The 9065-nt window shown below is 30.7% G+C and overlaps 1 long non-coding RNA gene across 1 annotated transcript in view; it reads right to left on the minus strand.

Moving 5' to 3' along the window:
* The window catches only part of LOC112210118 (uncharacterized), a 415980-nt gene that overhangs the window by 360480 nt on the left and 46435 nt on the right, over window positions 1-9065 (minus strand). Inside the window, exon 2 of the long non-coding RNA XR_010844114.1 lies at window positions 65-96. This is a non-coding gene — a long non-coding RNA (uncharacterized lncRNA). The remainder of the gene's footprint in view (window positions 1-64; window positions 97-9065) is intronic.

Genomic DNA, 9065 nt, shown 5'->3' on the forward strand with positions numbered 1-9065 from the left:
TAACGAGTTATGTACTGAATGAAAAATTTAGTAAAGATTAATTTAACTAAAGAATTTTACTCACATTCAGGTCAACAGAAGAGATACCAAACTCGTCTGCAAAAAAAAATAAAAATATTACATTAAATAGGTGAATATTAATGAAAAGGATGTTATTTTGAAAACAACTAAATAAATCAATCATTCAATGAGTTTTAATGTGCATATTCAATATAAAATCACAAAACTTCATTTGTGTTCACAGTGAAAAATACTTGGATAGTATATTCACGGTTGTTTCTACTTCCATGATGTTTATATTCAACACGTTAAATGATTTTTTACCTCAAATAAATATGAAGCAGCTCCAGTATACTCTTTAAGTTTCGATTGGTTTAGTCGATAGTAATACTAAGGAACTAGTCTATGTGGTGGATACATTCTTCCTATTACCAGAAAGATGTCTGGGGGGATTGCCAACTTGTTCTAGGAAGGGGAGAAAATACTCCTAGTTTTCGAGGGACTGCTCACAAGCCCAAATGGGACTCAAACCCACACCACACTTGACGCTATGGGACTTTCGAACTAACACCATCTACCACCCACTACTCAGATTCAGTACATTAAGGTTAATCTAATAAAACAGACCACCTTGTCAAAAACTAAACGGCAGTCACAAATGTATACATCAATTACAACACACACACACACATCCACCCATACACATACTAAAAACCTACGCACATACATACACATACTATAAACCAATTAAAGGATAACCTAGAAGAAGAAATTTGAGAATGCATAAAATTACAAAGTAAAAAACCATGCAAAACAAAAATGGTGGATAGGATTCCTCGTAAAAGTATTGCCTATGGATTGAACGAAGGAAGATTTTTCCACTAATTTTAGATTACACATTAGGCACAATTACCTCCAAGCCCATCTACACAGAATTGGAACCAAATCTATCCCAATGTTTCCACATTTTCCTGATGACGTACCTCTGGACACAGATCACTACTTGCATTGCCTTGGTCTTAGTAATAGCCAAGAAAATCGTAACTCTATTGAGCTGTCTGGTGGGAAATGGAAAATTGTTCCAACTAATCCGACGTAGGAAAACAAAATACTTCCATTACTTAAAACCAGAGGCCCAACCGGTAGTCCCTGAAAACCTCTCGGGTGGGCCACGGGACGGATTCGGCAGCATGTACTTTATGAGAAATTATTGTTAAAACTACATTAATGTTGCCTTAAATGATGTTTAAGTGTTAGCTAGAAGGTTTTTTTTTTTCATAGCCTCCTGCCTGGTCATTTCTGACTGACAGGAGGGAGGAGGAAAATTATCTACAGGTTACACCAGTTTTCATTTGGTCGGACCTCCAGAGCCATAAAAGTCGACCCCGCCCCCCAGATCGGATTAAAATCAGCACCGCTACAGTTGGCGTTTTAATTCGCTCGACTAAGAACGCCCTGGAAAGTTTTTACTGGAAAATACATTATTAAATTGCCACGAAATGCACTTTTCAACATCAAAATTATCTATTATTTTCCAAAGGGGTCCCCCCTTTGTCCCAAATCAGAATTATAGATGAGCCGGAGGATGGTAAAACTATTTGGCTGGGAAAAAAAGTATATCATAAAGTAAATCTAATGTTTTAGACGTGAAATTTTGTTTTATTTTTTCAAAGAAAACCTTCACTTATGGGAAATATATATTAAATATTAACTTTTGATTAAAAACTCCTCAATTAGTTGCGTAATTTAAATAACAATATAAATTTGAATAGGGTTTTTATGTGGAATTGCTCTTGCATATCAATTTACACTCCTGAAAAAATTGTTAATTACTATTATTTTTCTCCACATCTAGTTCCAAATATTGTAAATCTTAGAGGCACTGAAGTAAATTTTAAATCCACAAACCCCAACTGACCTTAATGACTCTTATGTTACAGACTTACACTGTGAAAAACAACAATCCTTTTACAATAATTACAATCCAAACCATAGCCTTACATGTCTAACAATCCCTGATAATCCCGGAGGCCCTTGAAAAGAAATTGGCCTCGTGACCTAGTTGCTTCCTATAGTCAATAGTATTCTAGCCATGGGTTGGTTCCCATGGGTCAATTTATCAACACAAAAAATGTTACACCGTAAAAAGGTTTATTTCTTCTATAAAATCTATAATATTATCAATCGTTTACCTTTAAGAAATTCATTTTATAGTTTTTAAATTTCAAATATATTTCCTTCTTGCAGAAAAAACTTGAATTCGAATTGATCACATTAAAGGACTGGCAGCAAAATTATTACATTTACTTATTGAATTTAACAAGAGCAATTTTATATTTCTTTAAAATAAGATTACTAACAACAATAATTATTAATTATTGTCTGATCTTAAATGTAGATTTCTTTGCTGCTTAATGATTTTTTTTTTAAAGAAATCATCCGATCCCTGATTAGCATTGAAAGCAATTTTCTTGGGAAGAGTTTGCACTGTTCAAGACTGTTACTAAAAGGAAGATATTTTTTTTTTTATTCACCAAGTTATATGTATAATCTTTTGATATGAATTTAAAATTCAAATTATTTAAGTTTGCACTAATTCAGAGAAGTATATGAAGTTCAGACATTGTGCAGAATTGATCGGTTCAGAAATACGTTAATTTTTTTAATATTTAATAAATAAATTAATATAATCAATCGTACAATAATAAAATCGTATAATCAATGATAGATAAATAACAAAGAAATTTTTTTAGAAATAAGATGAATGTGATTCAATTTTTAGTTTATAGAAATGTGTGTATATGTATCAATACACATATTATATATGTGCTATATATGCATACAATTAATGGTTCGTATATATTACGGTACTTAAGAACCCTATTCCGGCACTAAAGCAGAGAAGGATTTTGACGAATGTGGTATTAAATAAAAGAGAATTTCATGAAGAAGACATGAATCGCAATTTCGAATTTTAAATTCTTACTTGGACTTTAATAAAAGTCATTCAAAAATGTGAAAGGTTAATAACTCTGGTTGGGGTGGGACGGATGGACAAGCTTCAAATTTCAATTTCGACATGAAAACCATTACTCACGTACGTTTCCTCAGAACGTTGGTTGAACCAAGTGTTTAAGACCCCCCTCCCCTCCAAAAAACTGTTTTTGAGATAACGCACGAATTAGGCACGGGTCAAATCTTATATAAAGGGAACAGCGCCATGGTTGCTATAGGATACTTACGCGACGATTGAGCAAACAGCTCATCCGATTTTTATTTTTTTCTGCAATTTTTCTAGCTCAAATTATTTAACCGAATAACGTCAATGTTTTAAAACAAATAGAGCTCAAGATACTGAAAATGATTGTATAAAATTTGTTAAGTTTGTCTACTTGGGCTTATATAATAATATTTTGAGCTTAAGGCTTACCAATTCATACCTTTTATTGCTTAAATTACAGAATGATATTTGTAGAACAATTTGAGTAATGCTTAGAAAAAATATGTTTAGTCTGAAGTTTTTTAATAAGTAAAGTTTTTTGAGCGAACTTCTCATCACATTTCAAATTTTCATGTCTCAAATTATATGTACTATGTTATTTTATTAAGAAAAAAATTAAAATTATTAATTAAATAAAACAAAAAAAAGATTAAAATATTAAAGAGTAGAAATTGTTGATAACAGAGTCCTAGCCTAATGAATGTTAGGTAATAATGAAGCTTTGTGTATTACGTAAGAGTGTAAATTTGCGAATTAGGTAAATAAGAAAACTGTTAAATATTTACAATTTAGAAATATGAATTTAAATAATTTTAAGAAGATAGTCAATTTTTAGAAATTTATCAAAGTAAAATGTTGCGTTACTGATTGATACCAATCGACTTGGGTATTGTAGCCTGCGATAGTAAAAAAATGTTAAAACTTACAAATTAATAGTATTATTATTATATTATTTTATGATTATTATTATGAGGGCCACAATGTAGGAGAAAAATAAACTAAGTGAGAGATAAGGATCAAAATATTGTATTTTAATAAATAACTTAATTAATATGTATCGAAATTTTAATTTTCCAATAAATAATAATTTGAAAAACAATATCAGCGAAATTAGACTTTTAAAGAAGTAGATTTTTCTTTTTACTTTGAGGCTGTTTATAATAAACTCTTATTTCATTTATTATCCAATATTATCTTTGAGTATTACAATGCAATGTATTAATAATCGTGCCTACTAGACTGCAATATTATTTGGTGTTAGAAGGAAATAGATCGTGAATTTACAGTCGATTGGAGACTACATAGCAACTTTAGTGTAAAATCCCTCAAATAGCTGGAGTAAATAGAGTGAAGTTTTGGAAGTGGAACTGTCCCATTTGAAAGGACCTTCCCAACCGAAGGAAGAATAAACAAAGGCCTATAGAGACTGCGCCGAAACCACATCTGAAGAACGGATTTAGCAACCTCCTTTCATCCATTCTTCACCCTGTCTTAATGTCAGCCTATCTTCGAAGGATCCTATAAACTTTAAATAGGTCCATTTGTCTTCAAGTAAATAGTTAAATGATTTGCGATGGCTTGAATTAAATAAGTGAGTATAATAATCATTTATTTTATAATTTGGTCTTAAAACAGAGTTGGCTGTAAAATTATTGTAATTGACTGAAAACCGTACGGTCAAAGTAAAAAGAAAATCTGGTGTAGTGTGCGCATATTTTGTGGATTGGTCGCCAAAGTTATCGTCATTTCCGTTATATTGGAATAAAAACATCTAAAGATCAGAGAAGGCGATAATTATGAGCAAACAATTATTATTTTTCTGTTGTTATTAAAATTCGTATTTTAGGATTTCAAAGTGGCGGAAATAACTAATATAAATTTCATTCCTGCCAAGAATACAACAGTTAACAAATAATAACAAAAGATAACAAAGAAGTAATGCAATCGGTAAAAATCGGGCGGTCACGGCTATTCCCGTTGTAATCGGATGCCTCTATTTTTCGTTTTTTCTCATCGAGTTATTCATAAAACTCTTTAGTCTTAGTAGTATTTGACTCTATTAATATTTCGTATTAATTGATCATTTATTGATGCTTGTGTTTTCCCTTTATTTATTCATTTCATTCTTTGATATTTCGTATTAATCAATTGCTTCCTATTACTAACAGTAGGGGCAGTTTTTCATTTTTTTTTAAATGAACAAAATTGAAGGTAATTTAGAAGGAGATGTTTTTAAAATTCAGTAAATAAGAGTAGTAAAATAGACATAAAACGTTATCGGAAAGCCAAGGATTTTAGAAAAAAACAATATTTAACAAATAAAGTCGTAAAAGGTAATGAATAATGACGAAAAACGCATAAACAAAACGGCCATTTTAAGAAGAGTTCTACTAAGCGAGCGCATGCGCAGTTACACTGCATGATAACTATAGTTAGTTGTGTGATTGAATTTTGTATTTACCCATTGTTTATAATCAGCCTCATTCAAAACTGATTTCTTTTTCAAAATAACTAAATTAAAGGGACGTTAGAGTACTTTTTAAAAAAAAAAATCGTTACCCGTTATCGTGAGCCCTATATTTTAATGAGGAAGAGACCAAGCTGATATTAAATACCATTTAATTCTATATTGACATGGTGAACATTACCTAAACCATCGGAGTCGTTTTAGGGAAATTCGAAAAAATCGATTCAATTAAGTTGTACTTCTGGTCAGTTGATTTTCTTGAAAAAAGTTGCGGTCACGTCTCAACCCACCTTATGATATTTTGGCTTCGCACGACTTTTCGTTTTCAAGGTAGGTTCTTTACAGACACACAAACAAAATAATTATAAAAGAGTGAAGAATGTGTGTGCTCTCGTTCTGAGCACTAGCATTTAATTATTATTTTATGAAATTCCTCTCTTTTGCAGGTTTGCTATTCCAATTATTTAATATTAAAGTAGAAACAAAAGCCCATATAAATATCACACAGACCATTTATCGACACTAGGTTTTTAAACTGAGGTGGCTTCAAAATATGCATTTGCATTGAAAACTCAAATTCATAATTTTGCACAGTCACTTTCCCTTTCTTAAAATCTCATAAAGGTAAGTAAAGGTAATAAAATGTTTATTTTAAAGTTATAATATATGTTAGCCAATAAACATAAAAATACTTTAGTAAGTATTAATAAATAGTCTCTTTGTCTCCGTGTGAACATGTGAACGGCCTAGTTCAAAAATGAAATGTACGTAACTGATATTACATACCTAGAGCAGTTATACTGTTTGGAATGTTACAGAAACTTTTTCATTTTATTTAATTTTTTCAAAAACTGCTGTAATGATTAAACTTGGTAAATTAGTGGTCTTTAATATCAGATTGATTTTATCCTCATTTAAATAGTAAAATAGGACTTAACGAATTTTTAAAAATTCTTTTTCTCAAGTACCTTTAATTTGCTTATTTTAAATTAAAAACAGTTCTCATTTTTAATAACGATAAACGATGGATAAGTATAAAATATTAAAGAACTTCATAAATAATATGGGGAAAATAGAGAAAGCATTCAAACAGAAATGGCCGAGACCGCTCGATCTTTTCCGATCGCACTCATAGTACACGGCTTCGTTATCTTTGGTTGAACTGTTGTATTCTGGCAGGAACAAAGTTGATATTCGTTATTTTTACCTCAAAAAACCCTAAAACTTAAAGTAAGTGAATGTTGAGTGATACGCGTACCACAACATATGTTTTTAATTTCACTTACCTATCTATATATATCTATATATTTCAAGGGAAAGAATGCTGATCGTACAAAATTTTGAATTCGACTTTGCAACGTAAATACGCGTTTAGAGGTTCACTGAGTCCAAATGACCAAGTTTCGAAAGATGGCAAGTCTGTGTGTAAACAGTTCAGCTCAAAAACCAAGAGTCTTCAGAAATTAAAATTACATATTTAAGGCGGGCATATGCCTGAGATGCAACTTTTTCGATAAAATCAGGTCGAGCGATTGCCATTTCACAAAATCGATTTTTCGTATTTTAATGTGCACAACACACAAGATTTTTTGATACTGTTGTATGACTGGTTAAAAATACCTTTTTTTCCTTATGACAAAGTCGGATACATAGTTTAATTTTATTATTAAACTTTTTCTCCTACATTAGTGAGATTATTTATCAAATGTAGCTCCTTACAGGATTTTTCAAATAATATAATAAATAATGAGGAACGAGTATATTATGTCCTACAAAGGCTGTTTTAATATGTTCCGCGAAACACTAGTGTTCCACGAACCCATTTCAGGTGTTCCACAAAATGATTCATTAATAAATGAAATTTTTAGGCTGTTCAAATATTTTAATAAAAATTATTTTGGGACACGTCACAGTGATTAACAATATCTTAAGGCTTACATACATAGTTATTATCACAAAAGAACATCCCAAAAGCAAGAAATTGAATTTTTAAAATTTTCATCTCTTGTACTTAAAATCTTATTACAAAATATATTTTGTTCACTTCAAAGAAAAAATAACAGTATTTTACAAGGCCGAATTAAGTGTACAGTCAACTAATAGCTCAGTTTAACAAACCTGTAGTTATATTTGCTTATACTGATTATATTTGTGCGTCGTAGATGTGTCAGTAGACGCTAGAAAAGAATTCACAACTAAACTATCTTGCAAAAAAATGTTTGCCTTATAGATGGGTAAATCTACTGAAAGCTTTTAAGCACCATAAAGGACAGTATTAACGAAATAAGCTTTAAATTATATTTAATAAAAATGAATACTAAAAAAAATTACACACAAAGTAAACAACATTACGACAGTTTTGTATGTAGTGTAAGAGATGTCATGTAGAAACTAAAGAACCAGACAAGAAGAAAAGTATTTTTGGTGGTTGATAAAATGGCGCTGTTGACTAAAATAAAATTATATTTTCATTGAGTTTTATTTGCGATATAGGAGATTATCCATGAACACAGTATTTGATAAAATGTAACATTGAATGTCGTAGGATAAATTCAGCAGAATACTACACCATAATTTTTTAATGTCTTATATACTTGACCTTACACCAACCACAATTTTCAGAAGTCCATACAAATCTATCTCAATACCCAAATCCTGTTTTTATTTCGTATTTAGTTTTAATCATCCATACAATCCACCTCAAAAGTTAAAATGGCTGAGACCGGGAGATTAATTGTAAAGTAAATTTAATAACTGAAGTTACGGTAATAACTAGACTATCTATTTATACCAAGATTGCTTGCGGTTTTAGCGTAGTTAACCTCTACTAGCATGGACTAGTGACGTTGTAAGAGGGCTCCCCAGAATCTTGAAGAGGACAGAATGGGGCCTCTAGCCTGAGGGCTTGGGATCCTCAAGCCGTGTGTAAATATTGTACATATTAGTCTGGATGTGGTTAGTGTTTTTATTTATTTACTATATTAGTTCGATTTTTTTTTGTATTTATATTATTAGTATCTAAGACTGAAAGATTATAATATTTATTAATACATAATTTTTTTTTTTTTACAAAAAAGTGAACAATAGCAGTACACTTTATTTTATTTTGAGACAACGGTATGTCGCAGAATTAAAGGTATTTTTAATTTATTAATAATTCTAAATGCTCCTTATTTTTTTACTAATAAAACCATCCATAAAGACCTAAATGTTCCTTATGTAACCGATCTAGCCCGAACCCGATATCATCCCTTCCATTATAAACTCCCTAACCACCCAAACCCAGTTTCTAGCCTTGCTTCCTCTTCCATTCCTGGCAATCCTCCGAGGCGCCTGAAAAGAAGATGGCCTCGTGACCTTATATTGTAAAATGTTTTTAGAGTTTACTGCTGGGTAGTTTCTCTACATGATATATCATATCATTATCATTATGTCATTATGACCAAATTTACTTGTTGTATTTTTTATACAGTTGTAAATATCAATAAATAAAATTTTAAAAAAATGTTTTAATATGAAAGGTTGTTGAATTAACCCTATTTGTGTATGGTTATTATTTTTTATCATTCTATGATCATAATTTTCCGTCGACGGAGA

The sequence above is a fragment of the Halyomorpha halys genome, unplaced genomic scaffold, assembly GCF_000696795.3.
Source record: "Halyomorpha halys isolate HHAL.00 unplaced genomic scaffold, Hhal_1.1 Scaffold100.1, whole genome shotgun sequence".
Classification (NCBI taxonomy): domain Eukaryota; kingdom Metazoa; phylum Arthropoda; class Insecta; order Hemiptera; family Pentatomidae; genus Halyomorpha; species Halyomorpha halys.